General features: G+C 45.6%; 1 protein-coding gene across 2 annotated transcripts in view; it reads right to left on the bottom strand.

The window, feature by feature from the left end:
- LOC135378604 (phospholipid-transporting ATPase ABCA3-like) overlaps nt 1-17,281 on the bottom strand; it is a 324,578-nt gene that overhangs the window by 303,448 nt on the left and 3,849 nt on the right. The gene's annotated exons all lie outside the window — the stretch shown is intronic.

Here is a 17,281-nt window from a genome sequence, read left to right as displayed (position 1 = left end):
CCAAAGTTACTGTGGGGCCTGCGAGTCGTGCATGGTCAGAAAGACCCCGAAAAATCGTAAGCCAGTACCGATGCAGATTTTTGAAGAAGTAGGTCAACCCTTTGAACGCACAGGTATGGACATTGTCGGACCTTTGCCGATCACAACCGCCGGCAACCGGTACATACTAGTTTTCGTAGATCACCTTACAAAGTACGCTGAGGCATACGCCATGACTGATCAAAAAGCGGAAACGGTCGCACGGCTGTTTACTGAGCGCATCGTGTTGAGACATAGCGTCCCCAAGCAGTTGCTCACAGATCAAGGGTCCAATTTCACGTCTCATTTAATGAAGGAAGTGTATCAGCTTTTGGGAATAAAGAAGTTGCAAACGACGGCTTATCACCCCCAGTGCAACGGGGCCGTCGAGCGGCTTAATCAAACAATAGTTCAAATGCTGTCCCACTTTGTGGCTAGAGATCAGAGGGATTGGGACCTCTGGCTCCCGTATGCCGTTTTCGCATACAATACCGCGGAGCACGAAAGTTCTGGGGAAAAACCCTTTTTTCTTCTGTACGGTCGTGACCCCGTTCTCCCGGACGCGATGCACGAAGCCCCTTCAGGGCATTACGGAACCTTAGAGAATTATCGCGCGGAGTTAATGCAGCGTCTTGCGATCGCTCACGACGCAGCCAAATCCACACTGAAGTCGGCGGCTGAAACTCGAAAGAAGAAGCACGACATTAAATCGAAGGCCACTGACTTCGAGCTCGGAGACAAGGTTTATGCGCAGAATATCGCAGTCGCTTCCGGCACGGCGAAGAAGTTCTCGCCGAAATGGAAAGGGCCCTACCGTCTCATTGAAAAGTTGTCTGACGTAACTGTACGGATTAAAGGGATGCAGAAAGGGGACGAGAAGATAATCCACGTGAGCCGCCTAAAACGGGCAGGAGAGCTAAGTGCCAGTAGTTTAAGCATTGCGGAGAACAACAGCGGAACCGACGGGATCGCGCAGGAGGAACATACCGCTCCTCAGAATAATACTGATGGCATCGTCCATGATCTCTTGCTGGCCGAAGCGGCAGCAAATGATTCCGCTTTGTCCCTACCTCAGAACACGCCTTCCGTGTCCCCCCCGGCGTCCGCGGCGATTCCAGAGCATTCCTATCACCTCAGAAGCAGGGGCCCATTGTTGGTGTAACATATGCCAAGCAGAGTTACGGCCTTGTCTCGTCTAATGCAAAAAGAAAATCAAAAGTACGACGGGCAAAATTCTCGCGTCAATAGCATGTTTCTTGATGTTTCATTGAGTCGACATTTTCCTGTGCCGTGTCCCTAACTGTCAGATTAAATGATGGCGATTGTACGCCAAACGAAGTTGTAGCCACGGGGTCTTCAACCGAAGCTCGGCTGGGAGCAAACTGTGCGCTGATGGATTGTTGCGACGCCTAGGTGGAGACAAACACTGTGTTGATGTTGTGAGGTTACGCGAGGAATTTTCATGTACATAGAAAATTCTCCTTCTGGTGGGAGCGGATGTGACGGCCATTTTGTCGTGATCGCCGGAATCGTAGGAGAACTATTTTGGGGAACTTTCCCAGCAGTTGAAAGGGACAGTGAAGGTCTCTTTCCTGGAAGTCTCAAGGCCAGACGCGAAAGTGGACCACGGGACAAAGACACCACCTGCTATATAAGCGGACGCCCAACAAAAGACGGCATCTTCGGAATCCTCCTGTGAGACAGTCCGCAAGGCTCTGCGCCGGAAGACTGCCTCTGCCGTGACCCACATCGTCCTCAATCGGCTCGCCTGCCAGCTCCCGGGCTTTGACGTTCTGCTGCCGTGTGTAACCATCCTCCACGAACGCTTCTGTCCCAGTCCCAGGACCCAGACCACCAACTTCGTCGCCAGTACGCTCCACATGAAGACAACGGACTTCAAGGCGGTGAGCTCCCACTAGCTGTGTGTTGGAATTCCGTGGCTTGACGCGAATAGATTGTATCTCATTTCCCCTCTGTAAATACGTGTTGTATATAGCTCGGGATATTAAACCCATATTTATTTGCACTGTTGCTGTTCGGAGTTTTCCCTTACCTTGTGCTGAGTCCATCGATTTGTTTTGGTCGTGTACCGTCAGCCCCGTAAACAGGGCTACGTCACACTGGATGCTTGTCAGTTCTAATGCAATAGACACCTCAACACATTTCAGGCCTGTGTTTGTTGTTTTGGTTTTTTATGGCACAAGGGCAACTATCAGGCATTTGTGACTGTGTGTGTTTCTCTATTTGGGAGCTTGATTTCAATTTGGGAGGCTAATATCATCACACGTCAAAGTCTGTCTTTGCTGCGAATTCAGAAGCCATTACCTATTCAGTCTGAGTAAGAAAAAAAATAATACAGACAGAGTTGAATTTTAGCAACATTCAAAGCACAATTTCTCCCGAAAGGATTTGTACTGATTAAAACAACCCACGACCATACTATAAAAGGTGAAAGTAACAAAGGTACCTGAGATTAGGACAATGTTAACTACTGAAGTCGGTACGCCTACGAGAAGAAACGAAAGCCTCTTTTAGACTGCTATGAATATGGGAAAGTGTTACTAAAGCGAATGAATTTCATGACCATGTTAGTTGTAAAGGAGTGCGAATTGCGAGGGAGTTAATTAAGCCTCGTCACCTTAGTGTCTATCCTCTGTATGTTGTTCATTCCTCTAACTTAAAAAGATGCTGTCTTCATAAAATGATCACTGGGTCGCTTGCACATTTCTTATCGTTCCTCCTTTTATAGGCAGCATGTACCGAGTTTTGAAGTGTGGATACCGTGTCATTAAGTTCTTTCTCAGCTACACAGACTGTTCTAAATTTTGTGGGTGACTACATTCACAGGGGACTGTAGTGACACTTGTTCGGTAAAGTATCCATGACCTGATCCACATTTTATCCCAGGGGTACAAGCTTCTGCATGAAGGTTTGCATGGGCGTCTGTGAAACGAAACCCCACAAACCAACTGATATTGTACTAAAGTGTATGCAAAGGTAATGCAGCTGGGATAATTCCAGAATGATTTGGTCTTCTTTGGACAAGACTGTGCCTATATACATGGTCTGCGGTAATAATCGAGTTCACATGCCAGGTTCTCAAAACAAAACAAAAAAGCAGTTTTGCGAGTTGATCGCCAATTGATCCAAAATAACAGTCTGAAAACATTCGGCGTGTTCCATTGTTGGAAAAGCACTCATAAGCCAAACAATTCAAAATAGAGGGGATGGAAAGCTGCTAGTAAGAAGTCACTGTACAGCTACAATGCAGTATAATATGTATCTAAGATGACATACCAGGTGTTTTCGAGGGCTGTGTAAAATCCCAGGGTTTTCAAAGTCTTGAAAATGACATTTTTGAATTGCAGGGCATTCAGCAGTTTCAAGGACCAGTGGGAACAATAGCCTTGCACCCTGTGAAATATGCAATTCTCAGAATCCTTCTCGCATACCAGCATGAAAACAAGTTTTGCACAGCACAGTTGACTCAGATACCATTACAATAGCATTAAGACAGCGAGAAAATACCTTAGTACACAATGACAACCTGTTACTGTACATGTTATACTCATATATAAATCACACAACGAACCTCGCTAATATCGGCGATTCCTGTCGATGCTTTTGCTTCGAACTTGGGCCGCGCTGACTTTTTCAAGCCTCGACGTTGTGAGCCAGAAGGGAAATCATCTTAATGGTCAAACGTGAAGTGTTTCGACCACACACGACGGTCTGACTGCAAATCCATGCCCAGCAACCAAGGCCGAAACACAGCAGTGTGTACCTTTCGTGCACCCACTAGAGCTTTGTCATAGAGTATGAACATTTCAAATGAGTAGTTCGCGTAAGCTACGCATCATAGTCAGAAGAAGGCGGCCGCGAACAGGTTGGTTCAGGTGTGCGAGAATGTGTAGATCGTGTTGGTTGTGACTGAACATGATTAAGAACGCGGAGGGACAAGGACGACATACACACAGAGGCGTTCAACTAGCAACCGATTTTATTTGGACCCACAACTCTAGCTAGGAAAGCCCCGGGCAACAAAAGCGACCTCTAGCGGTGATAGGTTGACTGACCTCTGACTCACGTTATTGGAAGAACGACGTATGAAGGTCGCTTCTGCAATCTCGCGTCCAAGCCTAGAATGGTGTCTGTGAAGAACAGAGACATTGTGGTAGAGACGAGTGGATAGGACAGGAGCGTAGGTGGTCTCGAATTTTTGCCCTGTGTTAGAGGAGCCGAACGTTTAGACATTGTGACGTTTAGCCGATATATTGTTCTCCGCAAGATAGCGGGAGGGAATACCGTATATGGCACCTCTTTTGCATGGAACAAATCTGTTTCGTGGTGCCTCCGTCGAACAGCGCTGGGTTTTCTTTTTTCGTTTCATTTCAGAAAAGAAAATGCACTAAAACAGGGGGTTCTTCACACTTGCGGAAATATGATTGGAAACAAATTATATGGTCACCAAAAGGACCAAATCGCGACAAAATAATGCCGCATACTTATCCATAGTGTTGCCCGCAGTACAGAGGTTGTTTGACACCAGGCGTCGTGCCGCTGCACTACGCCGAATTTTTCATAACAAATTAAAAATATTTAGAGCGCGTTGTCGGTCGTATGGTTCCGCATATTGCATTTACAAGCAACAAAGTCTCAAGTCACGTCGCCAGTATATCTTGCTTGTCCACTGCTTTACAGCACCTTTAAGCCTCTTCAATCGTCGGCCGACGTCCAGGATTATACCACTCCCCGCCGGCGGCCACTACCTGCCCACTCGCACGCAGTACGGGCCCACGGCACCTGTGAAGCTGATGAGAACGGACAGGGTTGGAAAATTACCGGTAGCCGCAAGGTACGTCGGCTCCGGTAACGGTAATGCCGCAGCCAATCCCTGCCGTAACGACATAGCTCCCGGCCCGCATAACAGAGCTCTGTTCGCCGACGACGCAACGCCTTGAAGCCGGGTTTGTTTCGCAGCCGCAGGCTCAAGTGCCATTGCGACTTTTTGTACCCGTCCCCACCTTTTCCGGGTACTCAGACAAAAAGTCGGTCGCAGACTTCCATGATCCAGACTTCCGCAGACGTGACAGCTTATCACATCCGGGACGAATTACATAAGCGCACTCAGCTCCCCAGTGAGTGAGTGAGCGGGTGAGCGATTTGGATTCATTTGGCGCAAGGATAACAAAGATCAAGCTGCGCTGGAGTAGTTGTACAACGAGCAAGACATTTCCAACTTGAGGGCGTTCATAAAGACAGAGTTACTTGCACATGAATTTTTGTGATGGGTTGTTGCCCACATCTTGCGCAAACTTGGTTTAGTCTGGTGATTGATGAAAGTGATAATGTCAATGTGACTTCGTAAAAGAGGGGTGGGACCTCGCAGTACTACAGGCCGAAGGGGTCACCAATATTCCTGTGCTTCACACGGCTGTCTTTAGTAGTACGCCTGGCGAGGGGATCACCTATCTCTCTACCCTACAGAGATTCTGGATGTATGGCACAACCATCTTGATTGCATATATATAGTTCTGCCATTAGGATGCTACAAATGCTGTTTAGCTTTTCCTCTCCCGTAAATCTAATACTAACGAAGGCACATGCAACATCGGACGAGCACTTTGTGCCGTCTGTGCAGAACTCGGGTGGCAATCATAAGGCCGAAACTCACAAGGCCGAATTATCAAAAGACCGAAACTCAAAAGGCCGAAAAATCAAAACATCGAACAATCATAAGGCCGAAAACCAGAAGGTCGAAAAATCAAAACACTGAAAAATCACAAGGCCGAAAAGTCACAAAACCGAATTATCGAAACGCCGACAAATGAGGAACACATGATACGAGAACTGGTATTCCAACTGCGATTTAAAAAATTAGCTCTTCAGATTAAATAGAATAAACTTGTTGGGAATTAATACAGCAAATAAATCGTTTCACCGAACATCGCATTAATAAAATACTTTCGATAACTTAGGGGAAAACAAAAAGGAAAAGTAGAGATATGAACCACTGTGTCATTGTGTGTGTGTACACGGGTGGCAATCAGGTTCGGGTTACCAAATGTAGAGAAACACCATCTCCTCTACAATTCATTCAGTGGGTGATACAAGTCTTTCACTGGCATTCACCTGCCACACACTTTCTTTTTGTAGTAAACATGTTATAGATTATTGCTAGATTAGGTTGGCAATACAAGGTTATAGATGATAGCTTTTTTTTAAATGAAAAGAGGAATTCCCTTTCAGTGGTCATTCACAGAGATGCTTACACTAGGTCTTCTGTTTCTCTGGCCGTTTTATTTCGGTGTTCAGTTCGGTGTTCTGATTTTCGGCCTTTTGACTTTCGGCCTTCTCACTGCTCGGCCTTATTATTTTGGGCCTTTTGGCTTTCGGCCTTCTAGCACTTCGGTGTTTTGATTTTTCGGCCTTTTGGCTTTCGGCCTTATGATAGTTCGGCGTTCTGATTTTTCGGCCTTTTGACTTTCGGCCTTATGATAGTTCGGCGTTATGATTTTCGGCCTTTTGATAGGCTTCCGCAGAGCTCATAGTGTTCCTTAAAGTTTCTTGCTATGGAGAGGTATTCCCGCACTATGACTTGTGGTGCAAAATACCTTTTGTCGCATTTTGTCAGCATGAGATCACATAGAAATTTCTTCCATTCCCATGGCGCAATGTGAGGTATCGACTCGAGGTGTGTCTCCGGGTCTGTTTGTAAAGAAGCGTTCGTAGCGTGTTCCATGGCACCTTCAAATTCAGGGTTCTCTGGCTAGCTGCTTACATTTGCAGCATACGTGAACGATAGGAACAGTGTTCTCTTGTTCAGGCTACAGGTGCTAGATCCTGCACGAAGGCTGTCTATGGGAGAGGTGCGGTATGCACCTGTCGCCAGACGAAGAGACTAATTCTAGACGGGCTCAATGATTTTTAGTGCTGCGGTCCCAGCTGACCCATATACAACCGCCCCATAGTCTAGAGCAGGTCGTATGACGGACTTATATACCGTACTTATATATTCACCCGTCCGGTATCAACAAATCACAAGGCACCCTAGAAACACTTCACAAATAAAATATGCTTTTCCCTTCTACCTCCATTATCATCTGTTATGTTCTGCATGGCCACTGCTTTCTACTTTCTTTATTGCATGCCACAACTTTGTATTACAAATATATTTAAAAAAAAAACTTTGCTCGTTCTGGAATTTTCCCCACGTAACCACTAACCTCCTTATCTTTCGCTATACTTGCCAATTCTTGCCTGTTGTCCCGTTTCGTCCACGTGTTCGTGAACCTTCCATTTTTCTGTAACCGGTCTGTAGCCTAGATCACAACGTTCACATAATCCCCTCCACACTCTAACAAAGCAGCCATTCACTCCGGCCGTAGAAGCCCATACGGAACCTTTCTTCCCTCCGGGCTGTTGACACACAATTCGCATGAACACGTCACACCTAACCCTTTAAATACCATGCCAATGATGAGGACGGTGCCCAGAAGAAGAGCAGTCTCTGTTCGAAATATCGGCGGCTTCTGTCCTGAGGCAACTCTCTTGTTATATATTTTCAGTTGTGTTGCACAGTCTGCACCCCACAGCTTACTGGATAGGGCGTTATTGCACCTCAGGGTGAGATATTTCCTGTGGGCTACTAAAGTTAGTTTGCTGTGAAAAATGACACCGAGAAATTTCTGCTCGTTCCGATCAGGTAGTCCCGAGCCATTCAGTGTTATTTCCGGCTCCGTTAGCAACCCACGTTTACGCAAGCAACCCACGTTCGAAGTCATTTCTCTCTGCCCAACTGGAAAGGAGGCTTGTAGCTATCTGAAGCTGTCTTTCGGTCATTGCATAGTTGACCGAACCATAGGAGATCTGAATATCATTCACACAGAATGAGAAAGAGATACCACGGGGAATTTCCCGGGATATAAAACTCATTTCAGCTATGAATAGAGTGACGCTTAGAACGCATCGACCATTTTCCTTTATAAAATGGCGTAAAAAAGTACCTGCCCAACACACCCTGAAGACGCGGTCTTCAAGAAAACACTCAATAAAATTCAACATCCAGCCGCAAACTCCATATGAATGCAAGTCTCCAATGATTCCATACCTCTATCGCCACACTGTGTCGTATAGACGCTTTGCAAAATGTAGTCGCCAACCCTGTGCAAAGCCGGGTCAGTCGAGCAACCCTGTTCGATCGCCGCCATTGTTGATGAGAGTCCGGGAAGGCGTTGCTTCAGTGGGCATGACGATGGCGCAATGTCCACAGCGTTCCGTGTTTTTTCCTATATTAGGATGGCAAAAGGACCTTACAGTGATACCCCCGTTGTCACGACAGATCATTCGGGACTTTTACATGAGTAGGTCGGGCATGGAGCGAAGCTTCGACCGAAGTTATAACTTCTTCGTTGAAGCCTACGTCGACCTGAAAACACTGAGGACAAACAAATGCAAAAAAAGGTGAGATCTATTTTTCTCAGTCAGTCTTTTACCCCCCACACAAAGCATGTTCCTTCTCTTGCGATGTCCTGTTTGCGAAAACGTGGAAGACGAAGCGCGGTGGTCGCCGTGTACTTTTTCGAGAGGCTGCTCAGGCGATGGAGCGTACATAAATGATATTGTGTTAACGCCTAATTTCCTCGACATAGTGGACTTGTCTTCATCAAGGCTGGGTGCTTCAGGAGCAGGATGAAGAATGCAGGTGCCTATCCTGTCATGTTTGCGCTGGACAAGGCGGTTGGAGTTGTTGACGGAATCTGCGAATGCCCTGCAGGAAAGCTCGCCTGCAACAACAATGTAGGAGTCCTGAGGACTGTGTTGCTTCTCCAGTCAAAAGAGTATTCGGAGGCACCTGATCAGCTGTCCTGCACTGATCTACCACAGCAGTGGAGGGTGCCCAGACTTGTGCCCGTTACCGAAAAAAAGGAACTAAATACCGTTACCCGTTACTTCAGAAAAAAGTAACTAAATACGTTACTCGTTACCAACATACAAAAGTAACTAGTTCTCGTTACTCACAGGTAACGAGTTACTTTTACGTTACCGCAGCATAGTTAAAGGAGCCAACAAACACGCCGTCACTTTCCTTCAACTCTTTATTAATGAAGAATTGCACTTCAGGAGGAGCTGATACTCGAAATTTGTCGTCCGTCCTTCGTGTTCCGTGTCTCTCGGCCCGTTACCATTAATCTATATCAGTTTGCCTGGACCTTCTCCCTTGTTTCTGAAGTGAGGGTGATCGGAGATTACGAAAACACAAGAAAAAAAACACTGGTTTTCGTGCCACAGATCACCAACGGTCCCCCAAAACAGACGAGAGGCTGCGTCATAATTTAGAGCGCCCAGAAGCTTAGCAAAGATAACAAACGTCGAAACGCGTTTTTTCTAGCCATAGTACAATTGGTGGCCATTCTTGGGAAGGAGTGATGGTCGGAGATTACGGAAACAAGAGAAAGGACAACAACACATCCAGTGAGGGACTGCAATAATACTTTGAGTCACACGTCACGCAGGTAAAATCTGCAGGCATTGCGCCACACGGAATGCCGAAATGTGCTCCCCGTGCTCAAGAAAAGGAACGAGTAACGTCAGTAACGAGTTACCAATTTTTGTAACTGATTCCGTTACTATTACAATTTTTTAAAAAGTAACTGAATCGTTACTTCGTTACCAAAAAAAGTAACCGTTACCAAGTAACGAGTTACTTGTAACGAGTTAGGCACAACTCTGAGGGTGCCCCGTGGTAATAAGATTAAAGGTGGCTCTATTCAGTCCGTGGACTGGAGGAAGGTGAGAGAAGGCGGTAAAGTGCTGCCAAAAGTTACAAGACCAAAGGAGTGTCGTGCACATCCAAGGGATGAACATGAACAAGCAAGTGTAAAGCGAAGTCTTGTAGATGACCTGCTCATGATGGACCCTACGAATGAATTTGCTAGGGGCCTTCTTCTAACACTTCAGCCACAGCACAAGAGATCAAGATTTGGCCCAGCCTCAATCTCATCAGTTATGAGTTATCAGCAGTCGACTCTGCCCCATGGTTTTAAAGCTCAAGTGTCTGGAATCTCACCAGCTCGCCAGACCACTGCAAGACCTGTTCCACTAGTCACCTTCTTTCAGGCCTGCGCAACATGGGATCCTCCACTGGAGCTCAAGGCAAAGAATATTGTGCGGGTCAGAGGTTTATCACTATATCTTCAGACGGCAACAGCTGCAACAACTACTTGATGCTGCGAGGGATTCCTTTATTTACTTGGCCTTTAAATATATCACAACGTCGTTTGCATGCACTTTGATATGTGTTGTGCTAGCCATTTTGCAATAACATTATAGTCCGTGCCTTGGCATAGCGAAATTTGCTTCACCTAGTTTTGCTTTTTCATATTACAGAAACTATGTACCACACGTGTGACAGCAGAAGCTATAGAGAGGAACACGCGCCAGCAATCTGAAAGCCCCACGTGGCACGAAGAGCGGCGGCATCGTTTAACATCTTCACAGTTTGGCACTGTTCTAATCCGGAAAGAGTGGTCTCTGAAAGGACTGGAGAACTTGACAAGGCAAAGGGACCTTTCGAAACTGGCTGCAGTCAAGTACGAATTCTTGACCCTTTAACCTGGGAATCTGGAGTTGCACACTACCTTATGTGTATCATAAGGAGTAGCGAGTTTTAGTGCATCGTACGTTATCGCCTTTGCGTACGTAAGGGATAGCGTGGTGGTTCTGCGCACTGCGAGAAGCTTTCTTTTGCTTTGCGCGCGCACAACCACCGCTGCATCGTACGTTATCGCCTTTGCGTACGGTACACTAAAACTCTAGTATTGGCACACTTCAAACGGAAATAGTATAATAATGGAACTGCGATTTTCTGACAAGATTTCGTGTGCCCAGGTACGGAATATCCAACGAACCCGGCACAGAGGTACAAGGAGGTTCTACACAACATGGGCCACGATGCGGTCATCAGCAGCTGCGGGCTTCTAGTCAGCCCCTCCTGCCCTTGGCTTGGTGCTTCTCCTGACCGGATCGTGTTTGATCCAGTAGAGGATTCGTATGGAGTGGTAGATATCAAGTGCCCGTATTCGCTACGTGACAAGCAAGCGTGCAACCTTCCAGGGCTCAATTTCTGTTGTGAGGTGGATGAAAACGGACCAAAGCTAAAACGAGACCACCAGTACTATGCCCAGCTGATAGGACAGATGGCCATATCAGGGCTAAGCTGGGGAGACTTTGTCGTTTACAGCAAGGATTTTATTCTGATTGAACGGGTGAAGTTCAGCCAAAGCGAGTGGTCCACCATGAAGGAAACGCTGGACTATTTTTATTTTGACACACTGCTGCCATACTTAGAAACCACTATGTAGACCTCATGAAACTAGTTTGTACATATGCACTTGTGGGAATTTTGAACCCCCTGTATTATATGCTCTGAAAACATAACTGCAATAAATTATAAATCTGATGGTACTTTCTGCTATGCTACTTCCCATAGAGTACCTATTACAAAATAATATGGGTAACATACAACATGTTTATTTATACAGCAAGCCAGCAACAATTATTGATACAATACCTTACTAGTCACAACAGTCTTTCATAAGTGGCGACTGGAAGTTTGTAAGTATCGCACAGACAGTCGACACCTGGTTTGCCAAAGGTGCTAATGATATGGGAATAGAGCGATCAAATACATGAAATCCCTTAATTCGTTGAATCCTCCTTTCTACGTGTATTCTAAGTGCAGCAATATTCTGTGTTTCCTGCACTTCTTCTGGGGTGAATTGGTCTTTTCTGAGAAAAGGTGGAATGTTGAGTCCCACACCTTTGCTCTGGAGCAGGTAATCGATCTTGAATCCTTTATCTGCCATTACGCAGTCCCCTGGCTCGAATGGCAGTTCTAAGAATCCACTTTTTATCACACATTCCTTGTCAGAGGTGCATCCTGTAAAGAGTTCGGACACAAAGGTGAGCAGTCCGTTTGGGGTGATACTGACAAGTCCTTTGAACGTGTGCGCTGACTTGTAGTGAGAGTACAGGCCAGACTGTGTTACAAATGAGGTTGGCACATCACATTTAACTTCTGTGGCGTCCAGAATGACACGTGTCGAAGGGTATTTCTCACTAAAGTCAGGTGGCATCGCTTCGTCCACAGCCTCTCGTGATAGCCACAGTGGTAATTGCGCCAGCTGCAAGTACATAAAATCTATCCATGTTGAAAATATTCTTGACACTGTGCTGATAGAAATGCCAAACAGAGTTCCAAGGTGCTTGTGAAACAGACCAAGCCGCAGCTTCACGAGCACTAGAAAGAGCTGGTTTTCCGCGCTGACCTTTTGTGGACGGCCACTCTGTTCACTACGTCTGGTACCTTCATTTCTTATAATATTCTTTCCATTTTCTCCTGGATCAAGGAAACTCAGAAGAGCACAGAAGTGGCCGTAACTGGGAAGGCCTGTGTAGAACTGAATGTCGTCGTCGTCGCCCTTAAACTTGGCAATTCCGAAGGGTGTCACCTGTTCGAGCTCTTGGTTTTCAGCCTGTGCTATCGCAAGCTCAGAGCGAAGCAGGTGTATTTCACTGGTTTGGCTTTTCACCTGCTCTTGAAGTCGTTCAAGTTCCACTTTAGTTGCCATTTCTGATGCTCTACTTGCAGCAAGCTCTTGTCTCAGTTGAGCAATAACCTCACTACATGCACAACTACTATCCACTGTTGCTGTGAAGTTTTCACCGGTTGGCATTTCATCATCACCGTTGCAATGCGGATCAGCTTGTTCTCCACCACTTGGCACGTCACATTCCTCATTACACTGCCGCTCAGGTACCTGAACACGCTGTGCTGCAATTTCTTCAACAAGGTTCTCCTCGTCTGTAATACCCTGCCGTCTTCGCTTCCGGTGTGTAGCTGGTGGTGGTTCCCTTTCACGAGGTGGCTTTCTTGATGTCTTCGTTTTGCAGAACGGGAAAATAGACGGCACAGCACAATGGTGCAGGTACCGGTAGCCGTTTGCCACGTTCGCAAGAAAGTCCGTTTCAAGGAAGTGATGAGAGCACACCTTCGTGGCATTGGAAACGGTAAAAAATGTCCCTTCGTCGCGCCTGATGGCAACGATCCACTTCTTCCGGAGCTCGAGATCTCTAGGAAATCGGTGGTAGGTCACCTGCGCGCACAATGGAAATTACAGTAATCGGTTCAGTCACAGTTCAACAGCAACAAGTTCTGTAGTCCAAGCATAACGAATGAGTGCATTAAAGAGCGTGGTTGTAGGGAAAAACACTCTTACCTTTTGTCCAGACTTGTCAAGTCGGCCATGCTGCGTGCACAGTGGCACACAACAGTTTACGGGCATGATGACCAACCGAGAAAAGCTAAATGCGAGAACAGCCACGAAGGAAATACAACGCAAGACGATATTGGCGTGCCGCGACGCTCATCAACAATGGCGGCCGGGGGCTAGTTTCCGCTACCTGCACATAGATGGCGCTGGTCCGGGGCGAAATTTGCAAAGCGAGGTCAAAGAAAATAGAAGAAAAAAAATATTGATTCCGAACGACAGCCTCTCTAATTTGGGATTCTAGCAGAACTAAGTGATCTGTGCATTGGTTTGTTTGTTTGTTTGTCTGTTTGTAACGAATTGGTATTTGCTGAGGACACCTTCGTTTTCAAATATATACATCAGACGGTTGTTGACCATATGTTGGAGAACTTTTACGATAGCACTAGTTCGAGCAATCGGCCTGTAGCCATTGAGGGCAGATGGGTTTTTCCCAGCTTTTAAGATGGGGGATGGGACTTTTAAGATGCGTTCTTCTGTCCATCTGTCCACGTCTGTACACCGCCCACAGCCACAGTTGCTGGCGCTGTGCGTTCACGGTGTATATGGGACAGCCCTTTCCACAAACTGCCTTCCAATTTAAAATGTGACCATCAAAAGCCAGCGGCAGGTGGTGGCCGGGCGAATCACCGATCATATCCGATTTTACACGCCGCACGTGTGAAAAACTAAACATAAAAAAACAGAAATCCAACCAATAACGACACGCATACGCATGGCATGGCATTTGAGGCTCACTCCACAGGGATAGCAGGTCACAAATCAACAAACCAAGTTCCTTATGCATCATCGTTGTGTATGTTGTTGCTGAGATAAACTACTGCAACAACTAATCAAATTCAAATACACGGTAGCATGAACCGTTTGGCAACCTCATTATGCATACGCAAGCGTGTCCGCCCAAAATCACTTACTTCAAAAGTGAAAGAAAAGTGTGAAATGTGCGAGTAAGCGGCATGCATGATTGCAACAGAGAAACAGAGGTACCATGTCCGTTAATTTTAAGGGCATGCTGTCTTGCCTCTGGCAGGGAAAAATTGAAATAAAGTTTCACTAATGCAAAACTTTCCGGAACGCAAGTGCGAATGTGTGGCACTAATTTGAACATCAACGTCAGACTGCCGCCCCGACAGACAGTGACTTCTCAACGACAATGATCGCGGACTCACTCGATAATGGCGTTGAAGCCAACGATTTCGTTCGAAGCAGTACACAGTGGTTCCCGTTGGTTAGAGAGACGCGTCAGGATGAGCGCACTAAGCGACCTCACGATATCTGAGTGCAGCGTGAGTGCGATCACAATAATTGCCGTCCTTCCCGTTGCCAAAGTCATGGCAGATTATCGCAGAGGTGCTGCCACGTGGTGTCAAAACACGCGTGACTCACGCAGTAGGCGATCGTGATTGTGCGTATGGTGTGTTATCGCGATCATGAGTTGTATTGCTGAGCTGGTCTACAGAATCGCGAAGATGGCGTCAACGTTTTCGGAAGCACCGTGTTGCATCTGGCCTGTCTGAGACACCTGACAACATCCCAGTTGATACGTTGGTTAATGTCATGGGATTGCAGGCCGTGTAAGTAATGAAGTCCTGCAGGTTGACGAATGAACAGCAGGATAACTTTGACCTTGTGCTTGAGCGGATCAACGAACATTTCGTACGGCAACGTAACATTATCTTTGAGCGGGCAAAATTTATTGTTACAGGGCGGAAGACGTCGGACCGAGGAGGCTATACGAGGCGATGAGAATAGGGGAACATCGTCAAAATGCCACACACATGGGCACCAGTGAAATGAGCTGGTGATGTAGCCTGGCCACCATTTTCCAAAACCTTGGTGGTAATGTTGTTCTTTGGCCGTTACTACTGGTGTAAATTGGGGGTTTGGTACCGCGGAAAGAGTGCATTTTATTTATTGCGAATTGCGATCTGAATTTGTGATGCAAGTTCATGTGATTACTATAAGCCAAGAAAAGTCATCACGGTAATGCACTAAATGTAGTGAGGGCTCCTGAGATAAGCTTGACTTTTAAAGAAAGCTCTGTTTGTTACAGCCTTATCGACACCAGGTTTTGTAGGTTTTAAACTAGGGCTCGGGATTTAACACGTTTTTTCCGATTTTCGTTTTAAACTTTCCGTTTAAACGCTTTATACGCCGTTTAGATTAACGTATAGTCTGGAAAACCTTTCCTTACGAAACGTTTAAAACCGTTTCTTCAATGCGAAACGTTTAAACGTTTTGTTAATGCGAAACGTTTAAACGTGTCGTTAACTCGTGTTCCCGCTCGGCTGCTTATCAGCAAGCGGAAAGTGAATACAAAACAACGTTTAACGACACCAAGTCCTCCTCCTTTCGAAATACTCTTCCAACAATGCTTACATCTAACCAGAAGAAATTTTTATTTATTTATTAATACCATAAGCCAATATGTGGCCTAAACAGGAGTGGCATACATGTTTGACACCATACTCAACAATAGACAACTAAACAGAACTCAGTAAATTGACCCATCAAAACACGATCATACACTATACCTATTAAATCGACTTTTTACCAACACCGCAAGGCATTCTATTGAGAACAATAATAGGATTGCTCGATGTTACTTATAAAATTACCTGACCTGAAAACACTTCTGGGCAATGAATTCCAATCTCCTATCGTTCAATCAATATTTAAATGCATTAGTTCTTGCAAAAATTGGTGCTAGCATTTGTTCCCGCTGACTGTGTTGTGTTCTTCTCAACAAGGACGGTTTCACAGAATTTTGGTAAATTTAATGCGACATTTCCCATCAGACCCTTACGAAGAAATAATATCCGACTAATTTTTCGGCGCAGTTCAAGTGTCTGAATGTTGTTTACCTGCATCAGCTTACTAGGTGAGTCAGTTCTTCTGTATTTCCCAAAAATGAATCTTATCGCCTCTCCAGTAGTGTAATATCCCTTTTCTGATACGGGCCCCCAACTACTGCTGCATATTCAAGTTTTGATCTAACAAATGTGTTATATGCGAATAGCTTTGTTTGTGCCGATGCATATTTAAGTTTCCTTTGTATAAATCATAATGTCTTCAGGGCTAATGCACAGATGCCAGAAATGTGATCAGACCACGTTAGTCTACTATTGATTGTCACCCCCAAGTATTTATAGTTCCGTACTTGGGATATTTCTTGACTCCCAAGCAAATATGGGAACACACTCGGTAACTTTTTTCTTAGTCGCATCAGTACTGTCTTATCCAAATTCTTCATTCCCCATTGGCTACACCATTCTAAAACTGCTACCATAGAATTCTGTGATAATAAAAATGATCGGCATGGCTCGTGACCTCCTTAAAAATCACACAATTATCTGCAAATAGCCTTATTGACCTTCTGGAATCACAGTAACAATATCACTGATATAAATTAAGAACAACAACGGTCCCAATCAGGGTTGGAAAAAATCCGGACTTTTTTAAAAAAGTCCTCTCCAGTGGACTTTTTTGGATAAAACCGGACTTTATTGGATGATTTTGGAGATTACTGGAGAATATCAGGAGCGTCATAGCAACATGGTGAAACGTTGTACGCAGCATATATACGGTGTCTCGGAACACAACACAACACACCAGTGTTGCAACACAAGTTGCAAACCAACGGTGCTTACAGTACGGCATCGGTTTGCAACGTAAGCGTTACGGAAATGACCACAGTTTTTCTATAAAAAATGTTCCCAGCTAGCTGCGACACCGGGTATAAGAAAAATAAATTTTCTATTCACTATTAAGAGCAGCGAAAATGTGCCTGGTACGATTCCAACAGATTTGAATAGCTAGTTATAGCACAGTTGAAATTCGTTGAAGGACGTCCAGGTCACCAGTTGTAGAGCGGTAAGAAAGACAGCCAACCGTGCTCTACGAGGTACGCCGTTTTAATGATGAACAATGGC

This window comes from Ornithodoros turicata, chromosome 1 (assembly GCF_037126465.1).
Source record: "Ornithodoros turicata isolate Travis chromosome 1, ASM3712646v1, whole genome shotgun sequence".
Lineage (NCBI taxonomy): Eukaryota > Metazoa > Arthropoda > Arachnida > Ixodida > Argasidae > Ornithodoros > Ornithodoros turicata.
The sequence above is the reverse complement of the archived record's forward strand: the minus strand, read 5'-3'. Positions and strand labels throughout refer to the sequence as shown.